This window comes from Protopterus annectens, chromosome 2.part0, assembly GCF_019279795.1.
Source record: "Protopterus annectens isolate FY-2018-M chromosome 2.part0, PAN1.0, whole genome shotgun sequence".
NCBI classification, from domain to species: Eukaryota; Metazoa; Chordata; order Ceratodontiformes; family Protopteridae; genus Protopterus; species Protopterus annectens.
Genome location: NC_056728.1, coordinates 1,729,182,464 through 1,729,198,002, shown reverse-complemented (window position 1 = coordinate 1,729,198,002; position 15,539 = coordinate 1,729,182,464).

Below are 15,539 nucleotides of genomic sequence, written 5' to 3'. Positions count from 1 at the left end.
ATCACTGCTTGTTAAGGGTAATGACCACCCTGCAGTGCATAGCCCCATGTGGCAAAAGCCACATCCCACCCCATCATTGTGCACACACACTAACCCCACCAACAGTAAAACACATACTTTCCATTTGCAAGATTAAAACCCACACCTAACTGTGCAATGACAGTAGAAACAGACACATTAGCAGAGTGTGCTATTTGCAGTAGTTGGAGAAATCTTTACTAATGCTGTACTTAGAGGGTGCTGACATCATCTGTGTGTAGGAGGAGGGATGTGCACCCTGTAGTGTGTTCTCCCAGTTGGCAAAAGGCAGTGAACCCTCCCAGCATAGTGCACACACATAAACCACACTCATACATTCCCTTTGCAGGATTCAAACCCCTACCTAGCTACGTTATGACACTGAAGAAAGACGCATTAGCAGAGCGCGCTATGCAAATTACTTGAAAACTTTACTACAGGTGATATAGTTATACAGTCCTGACATCATCACTGTTTCAAAAGGGGGATCTGCATCCTGTACCATACTGTCACGGTTGCTAATAGGGACATTTCCCACACACACACATCGATGTGTTGGAGGTTTGGTAACCCTAAGGTTTGCATATGTGGGGGATCCAGAACTCCAGTGTGATTAGCATATGGTTTGATTGCAACAATGAGGGATATACTCCCAGTGGTGAGCAGTTTGTACTCATGTTTGTAAAGATCAGCTCTACTATATCTGCCCCTCTTGTGGGAAGGTTGGTTACCTGTTCCATAGCCAAAGAATGTCCGATCAATGGGAACCTTAGAGCTTGGGTATTGTGGCTTGTGTAATGTTCACAGTCTATGTTTGGGTAGCTGGCATCACCCAGTATGATGGTGTTTGCAGAGTAATCTAAACTCTCCTGTGTCAGCATGAAGGCTGTGTGGGAGACCTGAGTTTGAGAGGGTGCTGTAAGAGCTCCTCTGTGTCTCTTTCCATGTGGTCCAGGGAGGTTCGTCCCAACAGGTAGCTGACTGTGACCCTCCCCTTGCTCTGTCTGGAGAGCGGCACGTCTGTCAACAGCTCATGTCAAGCAAGTGCACACCCCTCATAAATGATGTGGAAACCTTCAAAGGCCCAAGGCCTGTTGAAAATATGGACCAGACTGCAGATACCTGTATAGAGTCATTCTGTGGACACATTCAGGAATGCATGGATCATGAAGCCACATATGAAAGCATGACCCAATTCTCCAAAGGCAGATGTCCTGGGCGCCGGACACCAGCCATAAACACACTATACAATAGAAGGATGGCGCCACTACATGATACAACAACCTCCCAAAATGTGAAGGCACCACTGATGAGTATTGGATGACAACTACAGGCACCCATATGATTGTCTAAGGCCATCTTTGAGAGAGGATTCCACAAGTCACTGAGGATAATCACAAGGTTGCCTGTAGTTATGTTAGTAACCTGAGTGGTACTACCCAGATATGCTCAGAGGTAATACAATATGTCACACAAAATATAAAACACACAGACATTGCCATCATCCTAGTGGACAGGTTCAATGCTGCCTTCTCTCCCCACCACACCAAAAGGGAACATATGTCTCGCAGCACAGTGCTTCCCCCCCTGACATCACAGATGCTCAGGTAAGAGATGCCCTTCCCAAAGCAATAAACACTGCATCAATGGGACCAGACAGTGTCCCAGGCTGTGTCCTACATGAACCACAAGAAGAGCTACACCCAGACATAACACCACTGTTCAATCCCAGCCTTAATACACGATATGTGGCCAGAGAGTGGCATACAGCAACAGTGGTCCCTCAACATGCAGGTGGTGCTGTCATGGATCCTGGACACTACTTCCCCATATGTCTGACTAGCTTTGTCTGCAAAGCTATGGCAAGGATCATCATGAACCTCACATATCTAGATATTGTGGACCTACAGACATGTCACCATACACAGTTTGGCTTTGTCAATGGCAAATCCTGCCTATCAAACCTGTTTGCTTTGTTTGAAACAGTCACCAAGGCCACTGTCAAGGGGTAGGAGGTCCACACAGCCTACCTGGACCTTGCATAAGCCTTGGATACAATACCCCACTTGTGCATTCTAGGAAGCTCACCAGTGTACATAATAACCCCTATGTCACTATGGGTATTGCACAGTGGCTCAAGGGCAGAACACACATGGTAGAATTGCTGGAGCCATGTCAGCCTCCAACCTGGTACAAGTGGTGTCCCACAAGGCACAGCCCTAGGAGCTGTCATGTTCATTATATATTTGTCATAGGTACAGGCCAACATGGAAGTACTGTGGCTCAGCAAGTCGCAGGTGACTGCAGACCGAACACCATAATCAACCCAACAGCTAACACACGCATCCTCCAAATGGGACTCTTGCAAACACACGACTTGTGCCACAGCCATGGCCTCAACGTGAATGACAGAAAGAGTATAGTCATCCCCTTTGTCAAACACTAAGTGACCACAATGTACCACATATGTGTTAATCCAGTAAGTGCAGACCAAGGAATTATGGACCTTGGGGTATGCAGGTTGATAGCATTCTACCATTTGACAACAACATGGACAAAGTGGTTAGGTAAGCATGTTATATGGGCCACATCATCATGGGATCCACATGTAGGCCAGGGGAGGACATTGTGCCCCTTTACTCATCCCTCATCATGCCCATAATTGACTATGATGAACCTGTTGGCATGCACCTTACCAGACACCTGCAGCAACTGGGGCTACCACATATGTACCTCAACAAGGGGATCAAAGTGCTCAAACAGATGCCACATACTGACTGGTTAAAGTAGCAGCAGCTCTACTCAGTGACATACTGCCTCTTCATAGGCAATCTGTGCCTGACATAGAAGGCCAGGTCATACCCTCAATTAATGGCCATGCTGCATCTCAGAATATCCAGATCCCACCAGGATACACGCTGGAAATACTTGAACCTCAGGAGTGATATACATAGGACATGGTGGAGGAGCACATTCACAACTCAGAGGCTCCCTTCATTCCTGATTATTATCCCAATAGAGGTTAGGCGGACTGACTCAGTGACTATCTTCAAGAGCGATATTAATGACTGGATGTGACATTGTAGGGTTACCCTGGGTATCACTTATGTGTCGCTGTGAGAAAGAGGCACAGTATACTAACCTTGGAAAAGGGCATAGCAAGACAGATTCACAATGCATGTTGAAAGGCACGCACATTCTGGCTAGGTGGATACATGCCCTGGGCAGATATCCCTGTACGAACCTATGGACCTATGTCTCTTATTCACCATTGGCCCTATGTGCTGTCAATCACCAATGTGATCTCAATACTCCGGTAGCATGTGCAAAGGTCAGTTGTCAGTCACCTCTATGGTACAGTTGTGGAATATGTGTGTCATGTAGTAATGTCACAGCTGCCACATGTACACAGTCAACCCTATCCCCTACCCATTGATGTACATCACATGTATGAGATGGAAACACATGGCCAAACTGTAACAACAACATACAAGTCAGTCAGATGCATGGACACATGACTCAGTCATTGTCCATGCCACCACAGCTGATGTGGGATGTCGCTCACTGGGATACGTGATAGGGAACATGGAAGGGATCACTGAGCAAGTGACACAGGCTGGTAGACCCTGACCTTGGTTGGCATCAGACCCTCACCAGGGATTCCGACATATTAATGAATGCTAATGAATAAGTGTAGCTACAACACCCTAGCTGAATGGTTCTTAGCATGCAGTCACTGCATTGCTATGGAATACTGTCTTACCACTCCCACAACAGGTGAGAACATGCAGCTCCTGTACATTAACAACATGTAGACTTTATGCCCCAGACCAGGTGTGCATCCCTCACTACTAGGCTGATAGCATCTACATCTCACACTGTATATACACATCCCACATGTAGCATCTGCACAGAACACCACGGTCATAATGTTACCCTGTGCAAATACCATGTATTCACATGTGGCAGGCATCACACATGGTAACTATTGAAAGTCACAGGTACATATGTGTATTTGGCACACACATACAGCATGTGTTCATTGCCATAACCGGTGTAATCAATGTCATGCATTATTGTGAGGGACAACCCACACACATGGGCATTCTGTGTGTGCACAACACACATGGCATGTCTGTAATCAAAAGCCATACATAATTGTGATATCGTTTAGAAAGGGGTGTGTGCATCCTGTAGTGTGTTTTCACAGTTGCCAAAAGGAATATATCAATCATACACACTTACCCCCCTTTACACACACTTGCCACCTGCTGGATTCAAACCCCTACCTAACTATGTTATGACACTAGAGACGGACGCATTAGTACAGCGCGCTATTCGCATTACTGGGGAATTTCCTTTCCCCTGATATACTTATAGGGTGCTGACATCATCAGCGTCTAGAAAGTGGAATGATCATCCTGTGGTGTGTTTTCCCAGTTGCCAAAAGGGATGTTTTTTTCATACACACTTACCCCCCTTCACACACACTTGCCACCTGCTGGATTCAAACCCCTACCTAACTATGTTATGACACTACAAACGGATGCATTAGCACGGCACGCTATTCGGATTACTGAGAGAATCCTTTTCTCCAATATACTTATAGGGTGCTGACATCATCAGAGTCTAGAAAGTGGAATGATCATCCTGTGGTGTGTTTTCCCAGTTGCCAAAAGGGACGTTTCTTTCATACACACTTACACCCCTTCACAAACACTTGCCACCTGCTGGATTCAAACCCCTACCTAACTATGTTATGACACTACAGACGGAGGCATTAGCATGGCACGCTATTCAGATTACTGAGAGAATCCTTTTCTCCAATATACTTATAGGGTGCTTACATGATCAGTGTCTAGAAATGGGGATGAGCATCCTCTGGTGTGTTTTCACATTTGCTAGGGGTAACATTTGGACCAAGTGTGTGAGCATGCCCAGTTCAGCCTTCCCGTGGCATGTTGTGTGAAAGATGTCTCATTTATCTAAGTGTGTGAGCATGCCCAGTGTGGGCTTTACATATGTTGAACTCTGCAGCCCATCACATTTGTGGATGAGTGTGACCTTCAACAAATACCTGCAGTTTATGGTTGTGTGTTCTGTGCCATGTTGTGTAGTTACTTTCCGAATGCTTTTTCTGTGAACAAAACAGGGAGTATACTGTGCCTGCAGGTTTTGCATGGGATACTTTGCACACAATTGTCAACATCCGTTCATACTGACCTAACACTGTAGCACTGTCTAGTGTAGTGTTTCAGTACTTTCACTGTGGTGGTCAGTATCCTGGGCTTTAGTCCTATCACTGCTTTACATTTCCATAGTGTGCACAACAGCCTGGTTAGGGTCCAGTTGTGCACATCTGCACAAAGGCAGTGCCTCTACAGACCCTGTTAATTGCTGCCCCATAAGCTTAACAAGTGTAGTCTGCAAATCTATGGAGAGGATCATAATTGAGCTCATAAACAAAGATATAGGGGACATGCAGCCATTGTACCCATCCCATTTTGGCTTGGTCAGGGGCAGATCATGCCTTCTGTACTGGGTTGACATCTTCAAATTGGTCACTTAGGCCATTGTTGGGGAAAGGCAGTCCATACAGCCTACCTTGGCCTTGCAAACACTTTCAACACAATACCCCACTCAGGTATTGTGGAAAACCCTAACAACTGAAATGTAAACCCATATGTCACAAGATGGGTTGCAAACTGGCTTAAGGATGGGACCCACAGGGTTAGAGTTGCTGGCACTATGTTAGACTCCAGGCTGGTCACAGGTGGTGTCACACAGGGCTCAGTCCTTGGCCCCATTGTTTGTCATGTACTTCCCAGAAGTACAGGCCAACATGGGAGGACTTTGGATGACAATGTTAGCAGATGACTGCACACTGGGCACCATAGTGGACAGTGCATCACACACAGATATCCTTCAGAAGGGACTCACAGTAACTGATAGCTGGTGCCAGGGCCATGGCCTGAAGTCAGAGTGCACAACATGTGTAGACATACCCTTCAGGAAAAGCAAGGTGACCCCAAGCTACCATATAGGTGGCAATCCTCTAAGCACAGAGGAGGTTATCTTGGACCTGGGGACCCAGGTTAACAGTCGCCATTCTTCTGAGACTCACATTGCTAAAGTGGCTAGGAAGACCTTCTACACTGCCCACCTGATCAGGATGGGATTTACATCCAGATCTAGTGGGTCATTGTTCCCCTGTACTCTTCACTTATCAGACCAGTGATCGAGTCGAATGCCCTATTCTGGCTGTATCTCACCCAACATCTGCAGCAATTGGAGACACCCTGACTGTCCCCCACCTAAAGGATCAAGGAACCCCAACAGCTGTCATATGCTGCCAGATTGAAGACACTCACACTCTATTCACTCACATACCGTCTGCTTAGAGGTGACATGTGCCTGACATGCGAGGCCATGTCCAAACAGAGATTAATGGGCATGCTCCACCTCAGACTCAGAAGATCCACCTGAACCACTAGTGCAGGTGACTTACACCTTAGCAGGGATGTATGTTGGACATGTTGGAGGGATGGAGTTTTCACTCGGAGACTCCCTATGCTGTGGAATACAATCCTGGTCCATTTGAGGCAGAGCACCTTGCTGGCTGTGTTCAAGAGGTATCTTGACCTAATGCTAGTCGGAGAATGTGTTTGTCCATCAACACATTGTAAGCGTAGTTCGACATGTCATATGTCTTGTTTAGTATACTGTGCCTCTGTCTACCTGTGACATAACATTGATACCCAGGGTAAACCTCCCATCTCCCATCCACTCATTAGGATTCCTGTTGAGGGACTCAACCAGTGTCTCTATGGACAACCTGTACTGGTAGTTTACTCATGTGTGGGGGTGGCTTCTGTGTTTTGGATAATGCAGTACAGCCTGTCCTATATATGTCAGTGCTGGGGTTCAGGTCCTCATGTGCATAGCTCCCTGCCATTCAGATTGTACAAGGTGCAGCATGTGCATTGATTCCAGCTTGGACATGGCTTTCTACATCAGGCACAGCTTGCATCTGGGTGGACAGCATGGCAGTGTGTGGAGCTGCACTCTGTTTAATCAGACTACACATTACATGTGTTCCAGCTCTGTCATACTCCTGGTGAGGTACTGTTGTGGACTTTACAGGTGCTGGATGTGTGTGCATGAGGTACACCCCACAGGGGCTGTTGTGGTCATTTCTAATGCTGATGAAAGATAACTGCAGAACCAGAATGACCTCCCCTTAGCTAGATGTCAGACAGCATGGACCATACAATCACAACTGAAAACAGGACCCTCTCCACAAAGGGAAAGTGTCCTGTCTGGTGGACCCCAGCCATAAACAAACTGTATGACAGATGAGGGTTACTAATGCAAGACAGAGCTACATCTCCAAAAGGGAAGACAGCTGTGATCAGCACTAGTAGAAAGCTACATTATCTCATAAAGACATGCAAGGTCAACTTGGGACATAAATCACCAAAGACAATGAAGGTAACCACACTGCTTTCTTCAGTTATGTCAGACACCTGGTTGTGAACCCTCGGATATGCTCAGAGTTGGTACACAACAACATATATTCCAGTGACCTGACAGATATTGGCAACATTCAGTAGGACAGCTTCAGTGCGATTTACCCCTCCCTCACCCCCAAAACAAGATAGTTATCACTGCTGTATGTAACCTCACTGTCATCTTGGATGTCCATGTGAGAGCCACACTCAGCAAAGACAAGTACACAGCATCCATGGGACCTGCTGGTATCTCCAGTTGCATGCTATGTGAACTCCAGAAGGGCTGGACCCATATATACAACTGCTATTTAACCTTAGTCTTGCTACAGGATATGTACCTGAACACTGGCATACAGCAACAGTGGTCCCACTCCACAAGGGATGCCTCCACAGACCATGGCAACTACCACCACACAGGCTTAACCAGCCTTGTCTGCAAAGATATGGGAGGAGTCATGGAGCTCTTACACAGACACATTACTGACCTACGGACCCTTGTTCCCACCTAGTTCAGCTTTGTACAGGGCAGATCCTGCCTTTTGCACCTTTGCACCCGAAAAGTACCTACCATGAAGATCAGGGTTCTTCAACACATGTCATATGCTTCCAGAATAGAGGAAGTCCAGCTTTGTTCAGTGTCATACCGCATACTTACAGGTGACCTATGCCTGACATACAAGACCATGTCCAATCAGGATTTGGTGGACATACTCCACTGCAAGCAATCCAAATCCACCAGAGCCATGACAGCTGAGTATTTGAACCTCAGCACATACATGTATAGGACATGCTGGAGGGACAGAGTCATAACTCAGAGGCATCTCACACTCTAGCAGAGTATCCCAGTTCATGTTTGACAGAGTCCCTCACTGACTCTCTTCAGGAGACATCTGGACAACTGCATATGAGACGGAGGCACAGACTAGACAGAGACACAGTCATGTTATTCAGTTACGTAAGGGGGTCATAATGTGTCACTACTAAGTCAGAGGCACAATATTCAGAATCTATTCTGTACACTTATTACCACTATAAGGGGTGGCAATAGCCACATCACTATGGCTAGGCTTATACATGCACTAGGGCAGATAGCCTAGTAGTACACTATGACACTATGAAACACCGGTGTATGTGTAGCTATTGTCAATCAAACAGTATGATGTGGCTTGGGGGGCTTGATATCTCCCTGTATTCCAACATTGTTTTGTCTATTCCTTCTAGCATGTCTAGGGTCAGTTGCTAGTGTCCTCTCCTGCTCAGCTGGTGAACCTGGGAATATTGAGGCACTGTTACAGTTGCCTCATGTACACTGACAACCCTCTCCTTCTGCCATAAAACACACATACATGTGAGAGATGCAAATATATAGCCAAAGTGGAGGCTGAGCTCTCTCAACATAGGACTAGCAAGACCAGAGAGAGGGTGAAGGTAACCACACACACATCTTTAATCCAGTCTCACATGGCACTGTCACAACTTAAGATCATACACATAGACACACAGAGACACTCTCGGAGGCTCTGATCAGAAGTCTACCAGAATGGCGGTGGCCACCACAGCAGACACTCACACAACTGCCTCCACAGGGCACAGCACATGCAACACATTGACCACAGAGTCGGTGTGCCAAACAGTCACAGCCCTTAAGGCCAAACACAATGCCAGACACACTTGTCATAGGTGACTCCATAGTCAGACACACTGATGTCCCACTCACCAGCTCAGGTACAGAGGAGGTCACAGTAAGCTGCCTATCGGGCACTGGAATCCACCACATAATGCAAGCACTCAGGTCACTAAACTGCAAGTACAGGTCTGACCCAGTCATAATCCATGCTGGTGTGAACGACCTGAGATGTACCTCCCTGGACTACATGGAAAGAGACATAGAGGATCCCTCTGATTATGTAGGCCAGGCAGGTATGACCCTGACCTTCGGCAGTATCCTACCTTCACCAAGTATGATGCCACATAAACAGAGACAAGATGATCAGCTGTAGTATTTTGCTTAGACTATGGTGTCATTCTAAGGGGTCCAATGTCTGTCTGCCTGGGATGACATGCTGGACAGGCCACGGTGATTTGCAAGGGACGGCTTGCACCTGTCACCCCTGGCCTTCTGGATTTCAGATGATGCTCTTGCCAGCCCCATTGTGCCTTTTTTATGCAAGATTCAGATTCTACACCTACCACCCTAGAACACAGTAAAGGAAAGACACTAAGGGTAATGCTGCTCAATGCCCAAGGTCTCAACCTCAAGCTGCACACACTCTATGCCCTTCTCAGTATGTAGCACATTGATGTCTGTGCTGTGCCTGAAACCTGGTTCACAGCTTCTGACAGCACCCGGCACTATCGGGTGTTACCTCATATCATGCATTCGGCACCAGCATCCCGACAACACCAAGAAGGATGGTGGGTGTCCATATTCATCAAGGACACCCTCACCTCATGGTTGGTGGCAACACACGATGCATCGGAGACCCTCCAGGTGCCAGTGACCATAGGCAAGACTGCTCTGCAGTTTGTAGCATGTTACATGCCACCCGCTCAAACTCAGGTACCTCACACAGCTATCCTGCAAACACTGAAGGGGATAAATGTATCTCCAAACACCATCCTACTGGGTAATTCCAACTATCCACATATAGACTGGGATCACTAATCATGCCACAACACTCTAACACAAAGGTTCCAAGAGTTCATACACTGAAATGCCATGGAACAACTGGTCCCAATCCCCTCAAGTGGAGGCAACATACTAGAACACATCATCACGAACATGGGGTCACACTGTTCAACACCAGACGTATACCCATCATTGGTGTGATCAGATCATGGACTACTCTCAGTGGGAGTCCACATCCCACCCACACCCCAGATGGGAAAAGAAACGGTGAAGACCTTCTCAAATGCCGACTTCACATTTCTGAGGACTGGTGTGGTCTCTTTCAAGGCCCCCAGGCCAGCGGACACCATTACCCAAGCCACTGTATCACTTAGAAATGCCTTCTACCAGCACCTCCAGGACTGCATGGTTCAGGCAATCCCAAAATAATGACTCTTTGTACCACAGGCAAGCATCCAGTCTGGTGGACCCTAGCCATAAACAAGCTGTACAACACAAGGAAGGAGCTACTACGAGATAGAGCATAATCCGTGAGGGGAAGACACCCTGCTCATTGTGAGTAAAACACTGGGTTCCCCATACAATCATCCGAGGCATGTTTTGAGAGTAAACCCACTCAGGACTCCAGGGACAATCATGAGGCCTTTTTACCTATGTTTGAAACCTGGGAGGAAACTCCCAGATATGCTCAGACTTAGTTCAGAATGATGTTGATATCACTGCACCTACAGACATTGGCAACATACTGGCTGACAGGTTCAGTGCAGATTTCTCCCCTCCCCAACTGGGGGTATGTACACCAGAGGATTGTAGCCCCCAAACATCTCCACTGCTGGGGTGGGAACTGCTCAATCCAAGGCAGAAAACACTTTATCCATGGGACCAGATGGTGTCCCCAGTTGTGTGCTCCATGAACTCAATGAGTAATTACACCCACAGTTAGGGCAGCTGTTTAATCTTAGCCTCATCTCAGGATATGTTCCCAAGGAGTGGCATACAGCAATGGTGGACCCACTTCACAAAGGAGGTGCCTCCACCAACCCCAGAAACTACCATCCCATCAGCTTGACAAGCCTGTTCTGCTAAGCTATGGAGAGGATCATAATGGGAATTCTAAATGAAGACATAGGGGACTTGCAGACATTGGATCCAATCCAGTTTGGCTTTGTCAAGGGAAGATCATGCCTTTTAAACTTGGTTGACTTTTTCAAAACACTCACCCAGGCCATTGACGTGGCCAAGGCAGTCCACACAGCCTACCTTGACCTGGCAAAGGCTTTCGACACAATACCCCACTCAGGTATCATTGAAAACATCACCAGCTTAATTGTGAACCCATACATCACAGCATGGGTTGCAAACTGCATAAGTGACGGAACACACAGGGTCAAAGTTGCTGGTGCCAGTTCACACTCCAGAGCTGTCACAAGTGGTGTCCCACAGGGCTCAGTCCTGGGCCCACATTTGTTCAGTATCTACTTTTCAGACGTACGAGCAAACACAGGAGGATTATGGCTGACAAAGTTTGAAGATGACTGCAAACTGGGAAGCATAGTTGGAAACCCATCTGACACAGACATCCTTCAGAAGGGTCTCATAGACACAGATAACTGGTGCCACAGCCATGGCCTTACATTAAACACTAAACAATGCATAGCCATACCCTTCAGGAAGAACAAGGTTACCACTACTTTCCATCTAGGTGGCAATCCTCTAAGCACAACGTAGGTTATCAGGGACCTGGGCACCCAGGTTGACAGTGACCTTTTGTTTGACACTCACATTGCCAGGGTAGTTTGGAAGGTCTTCTACATTGGCCACCTCATCATGCAGTGATTCACATCTAGATCAAGGGAGGTCATTGTTCCCCTGTACTCATCACTCATCAGACCAATGATTGCATACAATGCCCCATTCAGATTGGATGGGCCCACAAATTCCTCGACAGGAGGTGAAAGGGTCTCAAACATATTTCTTATGCTGCCCGACTGAAGGAATTCCAGCTGTATTCAGTCGCTTACTGTCTGCTCAGAGGTGACCTGTGCCTGACATACAAGGCTATGTCCAACCCAGAATTAATGAACATGCTTCACCTCAAGACCTCTACATCCATCAGAACTACAAGGGCAGGAGACCTAAACCTCAACACAGATATTAATAGGATGTGCTGGAGGGACAGATTCGTCACCCAGAGTCCATATGCTGTGGAACAACATCCTGGTACATGTGAGGCTGAGCACCTCACTGGCTTTGTTCAAGTGAGATCTTGACCAATGGATGGGAGATTGCAGGTATACCCCAGGGATAACCTCAGTATCACTGCTTGACAGAGGCACAGCAAAATAATGGGCATATTATCCATCAACTTGCAGGGGTGGCAGAAGCCACAAAACTCTGGGCTAGGCTTATTAATGCCCTAGGGCAGATAGCCTAGTATGAACCTATGAACCTATGGACATAGGCCTGGGGCAGTTCCTGCTATTAGGACAGTGGTCTGCAGCAGGCTATATAGTAGTAGTCGGTTTTAGCCATTGGTTTTGACCATGGCTATTCCATGTTGCTTCTTGTTGTGGTACAAACATGGGTGTGTGGTTATCCATGCTATTTATTGCTAGTCACCCTCATTTTGTATCTTGTTCCATGTTTTTGCACATGTACATCACTGTATGACGTGCAGCTGTTTCCGCAGGGTCATATGCGTGGATATGGATGTTAGTTGGGGTCCTCAGGTGTGCATATTGTACATGATATTACATTACTTAACACATGGCATTCATGCCTCAGGTGGTGCTGCAGGGCCACCTCTGTCGGATACACATACTACACTCCTGTACGTTTGGAAGCAGGTTGTGTCATGTTAGGCATCCCTGTTACTGTATGAGTGAGTCAGAGCGGGTATCAGTCCCAGTGTTCCTACTGACCAAGCGTATGTGCTATCGTTGCCTCTTTGCCAAGGCCAGGGCATACTGGGCACGCCTCCTTCTGCCTACTGGGACAAGGTCAGGTTGTTCCTCCTCCGAGTCACTCCCTGCCTGTGGTGGCCTTGGCAATGGTGGGGGGATGTTTGGCCCAGCCCTGTGCTGGTCCTGCTGCAGCTGTTTCCGCAGGATCATATTATGTAGCATAGCACATATCATGATCATTTGGGTACATGTAGTTGGTGTGTACTGCAAAGCTCCACCAGATGTGTCCAGACACCGGAACCATGACTTGAGCAGCCCAAACGCACGCTCTATGATATTACGTGTTTGTGCGTGTGCCTCATTATGGCGTTCCTGTTCAGGTGTGTGTGCATTTCTGATGGGTGTCATCAGCCACGGCTCAAGTGCATAACCTGCATCCCCCAATAGGTGTCCGTGTGGGAAGTCCCCATTGGCAAATGATTGGTACAGCTGCGTCAGATGCCAGATGTGGGAATTGTGGTAGCTCCCAGGGCAGCCAGCACACACATTCATTATTATGCCCTGGGCATCACACACGACCTGGCAGTTGATGGAGGGGTATCCCTTGCGGTTAATGTAGGCTCTACCCGCTCACCGGCTGGTGCTTTGATGCGTATGCGTGCAGTCTATTGCACCCAGCACCTCAGGGTATCCCGCTATTTGCTGGAAGAGACGATATTGCTGGCCACAACCTCACGGTCATTAGGGACATATATATGATCACTGACATGTGGTGACATGGCATCCAGGAACTGGTGCAGTACCCTGGAGGCTGATGCCTGTGATATCCCCATCATATCGCCAGTTGGTCTCTGGAAGGTACCTGTTGCTAGTATTCTTAGGCCAACACATACCTTGGTTTCCACTGGGATGGGTTCCCCTCTGTTGGTTCTGTGTGTGAGGCGTGGCCTGCACAGCTCAACAATCTGCTGCAGGAGCTCTCTGTCCACTCTATAGCGCTCTACTATCTCCAGCTCATGTAACCCATGGTAGGTGACCCTGGGCCTGTATACTCTTCTCCTTCTCCTCACTCTGGGTTGTCTGTCAGCATCTGCATTGTCACCACTAGGGTTACCAACTGTCCCACTTTGTGAGGGACAGTCCTTCTTTGGGCAGTTGTGTCCTGCAAACATTGTGAAAAAATGGCAAATGTCCTGCGATTTTAGGACAAAATTATTTTCTATATTTTATGTCATAGTTGCATAAAACAGTTATTCTGTATCTGAAACACATAAATGTTATAAGAAACAGAATAAGGAACTAAAATGCTACAAGAATAGACTTTTATTCAGGCAAAAAACTGAAGTTCTGTCCTTTGTACTGGCCGTGGGTATATTTTGCCCTGCAAAATCTGATGTTTGTGGCACAAATGTCCCACTTTGGGCATTTGGAAAGGTGGCAACCCTAGTCACCACCCTCAGCAATTCGCCTATGCCTGACTATAATAGCTATGGCAGCCCCTAGCATTTCTGCTCTGAGTTCAGCTTTTTTCAGTTTTCAATTCTGATAGCTTAGTTTCTGGCAGTATATGTTGTGAGAAACAGCCTGCACTGCTCCTTGCAGTGTTTTAAGTGCTGGGTTGGGCTTCTAGTCTGCCTGTGTAATTGCCTGCTTCTAATTGTTTCCACCAATTAACTCCAGTAGTATCCTCTGGCAGTTTACTTAGATTTTAGTTGTTTCCTGTTTCCTCTCTGTTTCCTGAGGGGGAGCACTGTGCACACCAGCTTAAACACGCTCACAGTCACTTAAACGCGCGCACACATCCTTACACAGTGTTACACGCGCGCACACATCCTTACATGGTGTTAGCTAGGCTGATTCATGCTAAAACGCGCGCACACTGCCTTACACACATGCACGCCAAGAAACCGTTGTAAACAGTTTGCAACACGCTCCCACATGTTGAACCTGCCTTACACGCTACAACACGCGACGATGCACGTATATCAAGAAACTTTGAGTGTAGGGATAGCGTATACCCTCAATTTCTTGACTTTCCTAGTGTTCTGTTGGGACACACCTCCCTCCCTGATGCCTGTCTGTCATCTGTTACCTTACATTGCCCTCCAATCTGGTACATTTCTTTCTATCCTTCCCCTCCGTGATGTCACCTACCTCTTACTCTGTTCCTCCCCCTTCTCTAACTCTTACACTACTCAGAAAGTGCTCATTACCTATGTGGCAGTGTGATTCAGTATTGTAACCCTCATTTACATAGGATTGCCTAGTATTGCTTAGTTACATATCTTACACGGAGCTTCCCCCCCTTGACAACCACTACACGGAGGCCATATTGTTTTTAGTCTGCAAGTCCCTCCATTGACATTCCATGTAATACATAAATCCCACAATTGTGGGCTTATAAGCTTCGGTTTTCAGTTTTAGGTAGCGCACCCGTTTGCTGGTGTGCGCTGCAGTTAAACACTTAAAATCCCGTGA